Genomic DNA, 6,886 nt, shown 5'->3' with positions numbered 1-6,886 from the left:
CCATGTACAAAACTCTCCCTAATTCCTTACGGTTTAAGAGTAGTTTTAAATTTACCGAAATGCGGACACTATTTTTCGCGACACTCAAATCGACGTCTGTACTTCATCCAACTGAAAACCGCATTGCATCGGATGAAAAACCGCACTGCATGAGACGTATTAGAGAACTGCATGGTTTATTTTATTCAAATATATTTTTTCAAGGACGATAAAATAGAGCGCACTTCACATCGAATGTAAATGAACCACAACACTATCAAGAAGTGAACCGCATTACTTTTCTTCGCTTCCATAACCATTTTTTTGCACTTACAAGAAGAACAACATCATACGGCCGACCGCACTGCTTCAGACTGAAAACCGCACTGCATCGGACGGGCAAGCGAGCTGCATAATTTCTTTGTGGGATGTAAATTTTCTCAGACGAGTTTTTGTTGTCTTTTTTTTTACTTTTTTTATGAACAAGAGTGGACCGCAGAGACGAGGGCAAGTGAACCGCAACATATCTCGAAGTGGACCGCATTACTATTTTGTTGTTTCCCTAACCTTTTTCGCACTTCATGTTGGTAGCAAGTAATATAGAGACAGACTGCAGTGTAGTGTCCCCAGCCGAAACTGCATCAAATGACATTCAATGTTTTTTTACAATGAACTTCAATTTTTCAAAAAAAATTCTTACAACATCTTTGTAAATCTGAAAAATCAACAATAAAGAACTGCAACAAAACACCCAGCTACACCGCACCGATGACTCAGGCGCATGACAGTGTTGTACACAAGGAATAATCGGAAGAAAAAAGGTCTAGAACAAGGACCCAGGCGAACCGCACGCTGGCGATGGACCGCACCGCATCAAAGGACCCACGCAAACCGCACACTGGCGATGCATCGCATTGTGTCGAGGGACACAGGCAGGCTGCATGCTGGCATCGCAGGACGGGAATACGTGCTGCCTGACCTGCAAAATAGAGAAAGTAGAGGGAATCAGGCAACAAGGAGTAGAGAGATAAAATACATCGTCACCAGAGCACGTCGGAGGAGCCCAGGATCCGTCGCTCACCGTGCACTGCATTCCCACGCATGACCGAACCACACGCGTGTGCTGCCCGAGCTGCATGGTGACTCCCCACTGAAGTAAATGCCCACGGGGTGAGTAACTCACCCCGTGGTGGAACGGGCACCGACGCTAGTGTAGACACCTCCCTACACAGCACAACACCTCACGTGAGGGGAGGCATGCAGAGGGATCGGCAACACGTGACCCGGCGCCATGGGTCTCACTGAACTTCAAAACAAAACACAGCGAGCTGCAAAAAAGAATCAAAGGAGCTGCAAATGGGGGGGGCAGATCCTGTGACCGGCGCCCTGCTGGTGTAGATAAGTAGGCAGGACCATGGCAGGGGTGGCACGCCTCGAACTCGCCCGATCCGTGCGAGAAGAGGACGATCCAGGAGGGAAGAACCCAGATCCGGCGCGGGATCCATGGATTGAGGACGAGAGAGCTGCAGGGGGTTGGTGCGATGAACTGCATCGGGAGGTTGCACGGGAGCTGAAGCAGAGGAGGGGGCGTGGACTGCACACACACTCACAGTAGTAGATGCAAACTGCCAGGGCGCGGCCGGGGCTGGAGTGGGGCGGGGCCGGGGCCATCACCAGGGCGGCGCTGCGGGACGGAGGCGCGCCGGTCAGAAGGGGGAGGAGGCGGGGCGGCACCAGGTAGCTGGAGTGGGGCGGGGCCCGGGCCATCGCGAGGGCGGCACTGCGTGACAGAGGCGCGCCGGCTGGGAGAAGGAGGAGGCGGGGCGGCACCAGGTGGAAGGAGGGTCGCGCCGGGCGGGAGGAGGATGAGGCGGGGCGGCGCCGGGTGGGAGGAGGTCCACGCCGAGCTAGAGGACGAGGCGGGGCGGCGCCAAGTGGGAGGAGGGTCGCGCCGGGTGGGAGGAGGAGGAGGTGGGGCGACGCCAGGTGGGAGGAGGGCCGCTCTGGGCGGGAGGTGGAGGATTCGGGGTGGTGGTGGCCGGGATTTGGGGTGAGCAGGACGGGAGGTGGAGGTGGGTGGTGGTGCGTGGGGTGGGTAGGTGGGCGGTGGCGTTTTTGTTTGTCTCGGTGTTAGAATAACTATTTGGATCACGACATGCCCTATATAGGCCCGAAGAGGCGTTCCTGAACTCCCGAGAAACCCACCCGATCAGTTAAAGAAAAAACCAACCCCACCCACTTACCACGACTTGCTCCCCTACCCTCTCCCATCCCCTCTGCACACTCCTCCTCACGGCATCGCGTCACCGCCGAAGAACTTCTCCCGATCCACCGCTGCCGCCCCGCATCCCGCCGCCGCCCCGCCCTGCGTCCCGCAACCCGCCGCTGTGTCGTCCCCCGTCCCGCCGCCGCAACCATGCCCTCAAGCTTCGCCTGCATCCCGTGCTCAAGCCCTCCCGTGTACTCTATTCGGGCAACGTGAAGTCGAGCGACGCGTACGCGAAAGTGCTAGTGTACCTGAGCTCGGTGTGCTCGCGGGGGGGGGGGGGGCAGATCCTGTGACCGGCGCCCTGCTGGTGTAGATAAGTAGGCAAGACCATGGCAGGGGTGGCACGCCTCGAACTCGCCCGATCCGTGCGAGAAGAGGACGATCCAGGAGGGAAGAACCCAGATCCGGCGCGGGATCCATGGATTGAGGACGAGAGAGCTGCAGGGGGTTGGTGCGATGAACTGCATCGGGAGGTTGCACGGGAGCTGAAGCAGAGGAGGGGGCGTGGACTGCACACACACTCATAGTAGTAGATGCAAACTGCCAGGGCGCGGCCGGGGCTGGAGTGGGGCGGGGCCGGGGCCATCACCAGGGCGGCGCTGCGGGACGGAGGCGCGCCGGTCAGAAGGGGGAGGAGGCGGGGCGGCACCAGGTAGCTGGAGTGGGGCGGGGCCCGGGCCATCGCCAGGGCGGCACTACGTGACAGAGGCGCGCCGGCTGGGAGAAGGAGGAGGCGGGGCGGCACCAGGTGGAAGGAGGGTCGCGCCGGGCGGGAGGAGGATGAGGCGGGGCGGCGCCGGGTGGGAGGAGGTCCGCGCCGAGCTAGAGGACGAGGCGGGGCGGCGCCAAGTGGGAGGAGGGTCGCGCCGGGTGGGAGGAGGAGGAGGTGGGGCGACGCCAGGTGGGAGGAGGGCCGCTCTGGGCGGGAGGTGGAGGATTCGGGGTGGTGGTGGCCGGGATTTGGGGTGAGCAGGACGGGAGGTGGAGGTGGGTGGTGGTGCGTGGGGTGGGTAGGTGGGCGGTGGCGTTTTTGTTTGTCTCGGTGTTAGAATAACTATTTGGATCACGACATGCCCTATATAGGCCCGAAGAGGCGTTCCTGAACTCCCGAGAAACCCACCCGATCAGTTAAAGAAAAAACCAACCCCACCCACTTACCACGACTTGCTCCCCTACCCTCTCCCATCCCCTCTGCACACTCCTCCTCACGGCATCGCGTCACCGCCGAAGAACTTCTCCCGATCCACCGCTGCCGCCCCGCATCCCGCCGCCGCCCCGCCCTGCGTCCCACAACCCGCCGCTGTGTCGTCCCCCGTCCCGCCGCCGCAACCATGCCCCCAAGCTTCGCTTGCATCCCGTGCTCAAGCCCTCCCGTGTACTCTATTCGGGCAACGTGAAGTCGAGCGACGCGTACGCGAAAGTGCTAGTGTACCTGAGCTCGGTGTGCTCGCGGGGGGGGGGGGGGGGGGGCAGATCCTGTGACCGGCGCCCTGCTGGTGTAGATAAGTAGGCAGGACCATGGCAGGGGTGGCACGCCTCGAACTCGCCCGATCCGTGCGAGAAGAGGACGATCCAGGAGGGAAGAACCCAGATCCGGCGCGGGATCCATGGATTGAGGACGAGAGAGCTGCAGGGGGTTGGTGCGATGAACTGCATCGGGAGGTTGCACGGGAGCTGAAGCAGAGGAGGGGGCGTGGACTGCACACACACTCACAGTAGTAGATGCAAACTGCCAGGGCGCGGCCGGGGCTGGAGTGGGGCGGGGCCGGGGCCATCACCAGGGCGGCGCTGCGGGACGGAGGCGCGCCGGTCAGAAGGGGGAGGAGGCGGGGCGGCACCAGGTAGCTGGAGTGGGGCGGGGCCCGGGCCATCGCCAGGGCGGCACTGCGTGACAGAGGCGCGCCGGCTGGGAGAAGGAGGAGGCGGGGCGGCACCAGGTGGAAGGAGGGTCGCGCCGGGCGGGAGGAGGATGAGGCGGGGCGGCGCCGGGTGGGAGGAGGTCCGCGCCGAGCTAGAGGACGAGGCGGGGCGGCGCCAAGTGGGAGGAGGGTCGCGCCGGGTGGGAGGAGGAGGAGGTGGGGCGACGCCAGGTGGGAGGAGGGCCGCTCTGGGCGGGAGGTGGAGGATTCGGGGTGGTGGTGGCCGGGATTTGGGGTGAGCAGGACGGGAGGTGGAGGTGGGTGGTGGTGCGTGGGGTGGGTAGGTGGGCGGTGGCGTTTTTGTTTGTCTCGGTGTTAGAATAACTATTTGGATCACGACATGCCCTATATAGGCCCGAAGAGGCGTTCCTGAACTCTCGAGAAACCCACCCGATCAGTTAAAGAAAAAACCAACCCCACCCACTTACCACGACTTGCTCCCCTACCCTCTCCCATCCCCTCTGCACACTCCTCCTCACGGCATCGCGTCACCGCCGAAGAACTTCTCCCGATCCACCGCTGCCGCCCCGCATCCCGCCGCCGCCCCGCCCTGCGTCCCGCAACCCGCCGCTGTGTCGTCCCCCGTCCCGCCGCCGCAACCATGCCCCCAAGCTTCGCCTGCATCCCGTGCTCAAGCCCTCCCGTGTACTCTATTCGGGCAACGTGAAGTCGAGCGACGCGTACGCGAAAGTGCTAGTGTACCTGAGCTTGGTGTGCTCGCGGGGGGGGGGGGGGGGGGGGCAGATCCTGTGACCGGCGCCCTGCTGGTGTAGATAAGTAGGCAGGACCATGGCAGGGGTGGCACGCCTCGAACTCGCCCGATCCGTGCGAGAAGAGGACGATCCAGGAGGGAAGAACCCAGATCCGGCGCGGGATCCATGGATTGAGGACGAGAGAGCTGCAGGGGGTTGGTGCGATGAACTGCATCGGGAGGTTGCACGGGAGCTGAAGCAGAGGAGGGGGCGTGGACTGCACACACACTCACAGTAGTAGATGCAAACTGCCAGGGCGCGGCCGGGGCTGGAGTGGGGCGGGGCCGGGGCCATCACCAGGGCGGCGCTGCGGGACGGAGGCGCGCCGGTCAGAAGGGGGAGGAGGCGGGGCGGCACCAGGTAGCTGGAGTGGGGCGGGGCCCGGGCCATCGCCAGGGCGGCACTGCGTGACAGAGGCGCGCCGGCTGGGAGAAGGAGGAGGCGGGGCGGCACCAGGTGGAAGGAGGGTCGCGCCGGGCGGGAGGAGGATGAGGCGGGGCGGCGCCGGGTGGGAGGAGGTCCGCGCCGAGCTAGAGGACGAGGCGGGGCGGCGCCAAGTGGGAGGAGGGTCGCGCCGGGTGGGAGGAGGAGGAGGTGGGGCGACGCCAGGTGGGAGGAGGGCCGCTCTGGGCGGGAGGTGGAGGATTCGGGGTGGTGGTGGCCGGGATTTGGGGTGAGCAGGACGGGAGGTGGAGGTGGGTGGTGGTGCGTGGGGTGGGTAGGTGGGCGGTGGCGTTTTTGTTTGTCTCGGTGTTAGAATAACTATTTGGATCACGACATGCCCTATATAGGCCCGAAGAGGCGTTCCTGAACTCCCGAGAAACCCACCCGATCAGTTAAAGAAAAAACCACCCCCACCCACTTACCACGACTTGCTCCCCTACCCTCTCCCATCCCCTCTGCACACTCCTCCTCACGGCATCGCGTCACCGCCGAAGAACTTCTCCCGATCCACCGCTGCCGCCCCGCATCCCGCCGTCGCCCCGCCCTGCGTCCCGCAACCCGCCGCTGTGTCGTCCCCCGTCCCGCCGCCGCAACCATGCCCCCAAGCTTCGCCTGCATCCCGTGCTCAAGCCCTCCCGTGTACTCTATTCGGGCAACGTGAAGTCGAGCGACGCGTACGCGAAAGTGCTAGTGTACCTGAGCTCGGTGTGCTCGCGGGAGGTGCAGGAGCTCCGCGTGGAGGGCGCTGCAGAGGGCCACGCCTTCGTGCTCAGCCTCCGGGAGGGGCAGAAGGTGGCGGGCGACTTCAAGGGTGTTACCATGTCGTGGTCGAGGGTGGCGGAGGAGAAGACGACATGGCGGGCATCAGGGCGGTGCTGCCGCCTCAGGTTCTACGAGCGACACCGCCAGCTCATCGTTGATGAGTACATGCCGTACGTCCGCCGCGCCGGGCATGAGGTCACGTTCGGCAACCGTCCTTGCGGGCTCTACTCCAACAAGGAGCTCAGCTACTAGCCTACCAGTACATAATCAATCGATCAATTAGCTTGTTATTATTATTTTTCACATTTTTGATCCGATAATCTGAAGTTCTGAATGAACACTCGCCTGAATGGGCAATGGGTCCAGAGCAATGTGAAGCATTTGCTGTTTTCATCTTGCTAGAAATTACGTACTCTGGTTTATGTTCAGAAGATCACTGATTCTATCTTCAAATGTCGATCGACCAGCTCTAGGAGGGACGAGGTGTGGAGAAGTCCAACTTCCCCTGTATACTCACATGATCACTGGACACTCTATTTCTTAGAGAAGTTGCAGCAACATGATTCAGCAAATTGCTTTTGGATGCTATTATTGTTACTGAAATTTTGTGCAGGTGGACGTCTGGCTGCAAGTATCCCTGCGTGTGTGTTTTTTACTTCAGCGCATTTTCTTCAGGGCAGTGGAGAGCACCCTCTCCCTGACTAGATCTGCATCACCACCCTGAGTTATCCCAACGCAGCCCGGAGCCGTTCAACTATGCA

Source organism: Triticum urartu, chromosome 7A (genome assembly GCF_056163025.1).
Source record: "Triticum urartu cultivar PI428250 chromosome 7A, HENAU_Tu73, whole genome shotgun sequence".
NCBI lineage: Eukaryota > Viridiplantae > Streptophyta > Magnoliopsida > Poales > Poaceae > Triticum > Triticum urartu.
This window is presented reverse-complemented; position numbering follows the sequence as displayed.